The 2,566-nt window shown below is 32.7% G+C and overlaps 1 pseudogene; it reads right to left on the bottom strand.

Annotated features, from left to right (window-relative positions):
• Positions 1-1,317: 1,317 nt before the first annotated feature.
• Positions 1,318-2,185, bottom strand: LOC115895858 (annotated as a pseudogene).
• Positions 2,186-2,566: the final 381 nt, after the last annotated feature.

The following is a 2,566-nucleotide window of genomic DNA, read 5'->3' as shown; positions in this document are numbered from 1 at the left end:
TATATTTTATAACTCTATCTCTTATATCTATTATGTATATATTTTACACCTCTATCTATTATATCTATTATGTCTATATTTTATACCTCTATCTATTATGTTCTGTTATGTCTATATTTTATAACTATATTTATTATATCTATTATGAATTTTATTTTATACATATATCTGTTATGTCTATTTATTACCTATATCTACCATATATATTATGTGTATATTTCATACCTATATCTATTATATCTATTATATCTATATTTTATACCCATATCTATTATATCTATTATGTCTATATTTTACCTATATCTATTTTATCTATAATGTATATATTTTATACCTACATCTATTATATCTATTACGTCTATATTTTTTACCTATAATTATTATGTCTCTATTTTATACCTATATCTATTATATCTATATTTTATACCTATATCTATATATATCTATATGTCTACATTTTATACCTATATCTATTATGTCTATTATGTCTATATTTTATACCTATATCTATTAAATCAATATTCTGTATTTTTATACCTATATCTATTGTATCTATATGTCTATATTTTATACCTATATCTATTATAACTATTATGTCTATATTTTATAACTATATCTCTTATATCTATTATGTCTATATTTTATACCTATATCTATTACGTCTATATTTATGACTATATCTATTATATCTATTATGTCTCTATTTTACACCTATATCTATTATGTCTCTATTTTATACCTATGTCTAGTTATTTGTATATTTTATACCTATATCTATTATATCTATTATGTCCACATTTTATAACTATATCTAATATATCTATTATGTCATAATTTATACCTATCTATTATATCTATTATGTCTAAATATTGTACCTATATCTATTATGTCTATATTTTATACCTATATCTATTATAACTATTATGTCCTATATTTTATAACTATATCTGTTATAGCTGTTATGTCTATATTTCATACCTATATCTATTATATCTGTTTTGTCTATATTTTATACCTATATCTTTCATATCTATTATGTCTATATTATATACCTATATATATCATATCTATTTTGTCTATTATTTTTATATCTATATCTATTAAATCTATTTTGTCTATATTTTTATTGTATTCTATTATGTCTAATTTTATACCTATATCTATTATATCTATTATGTCTATATTTTATACCTATAAATTATATCTATATCTATTGTAATCTATCTATATTTTATACCTTATCTATGTGCTATTATGTCTATATCTTTTTTTTTATTAACAGGCTTAATTCACTTTATTTTTCTTGTATAAAAAGCCTATGTTGTAGCCACAGCGGAGCTGGGTCCGCTGCACGGGACTCTGGTGTGGGTCTTCACAAGGTGGTCAGTGATTCTGATAGGTAGACTTGGTAAACACAGTCTCCTTCCACAGGTCAGGGGTCAGGTAGCTGTAGTCTTAGAGATGGCATCAAAGGTGGCCTTGGCGAAGCTGCCCAGGGTGGCAGTGCAGCCCCGGCTGAGGTGTAGCAGTCATCATAAGCCATCATGAGCAGCTTCTTGGGCACAGGCGGTGAGACGATGCCAGTGCCCCTGGGTGCAGGGATGAGGCGCACCAGCACAGAGCCACAGCGGCCTGTCACCTTGCAAGGGACGGTGTGGGGTTTTGCCGATCTTGTTCCCCAGTTAGCCTCTGCGCACCGGGACAATGGAGAGTTTGGCCAGGATGATGGCCCCACGGATGGCGGTGGCCACCTCCTTGGAGCACTTAACACCCAGGCCGACGTGGCCATTGTAGTCCCCGATGCAACAAACACCTTGAACCTGGTGCGGTGACCAGCACGGGTCTGCTTCTGCACCGGCATAATCTTCAAAACCTCATCTCTTGAGAGAGGGCCCCCAAGAAAAAAGTCATGATTCGAGATTCCTTAATGGGGAGAGAGAAGAGGTAGATCTCCTCCAGGGACTTGATCTTCATGTCCTTGACCAAGCGGCCCAGATGGTGACGGGCATCCACTCCTATCCTCGCCCTTGCCTCCGCGAGCTCCTCGGCCTCGGCCCCGACCCCGTCCACGGCGCGAACCGGCCCCGTATGCCACTGCCGAAACCTCCACGGAAGACAACGCGGTTCCCCATCCAGGGCCACCAGGGCCTCCGGACCACCCCGCGCAACGGCGTCATCCGCCATTTGGTGTTTTCTCGGAGAAAGAAAGCAATGTCTTATATTATACACATATCTATTATATCTATTATGTCTATATTTCATACTTAACCATATATCTAATGTGTATATTTTATACTATATATATTATTTCTATATTTTATACCTGTATCTATTATATCTATTATGTCTATATTTTATACCTATATCTATTATGTCTTTTTCATTCCAATATCTATTATATCTGTTATGTCTATATTTTTTATCTTTATCTATTATATCTATTATGCCTGTATTTTATACCTATATCTGTTTTATCTCTTGTGTCTATATTTTATACCTATTCTATGATATGCACTATATCTATATTTTATACCTATATTTATTATATTAATATTTGATACCCAT

Source organism: Rhinopithecus roxellana, unplaced genomic scaffold (genome assembly GCF_007565055.1).
Source record: "Rhinopithecus roxellana isolate Shanxi Qingling unplaced genomic scaffold, ASM756505v1 contig333, whole genome shotgun sequence".
NCBI classification, from domain to species: Eukaryota; Metazoa; Chordata; class Mammalia; order Primates; family Cercopithecidae; genus Rhinopithecus; species Rhinopithecus roxellana.
The sequence above is the reverse complement of the archived record's forward strand: the minus strand, read 5'-3'. Positions and strand labels throughout refer to the sequence as shown.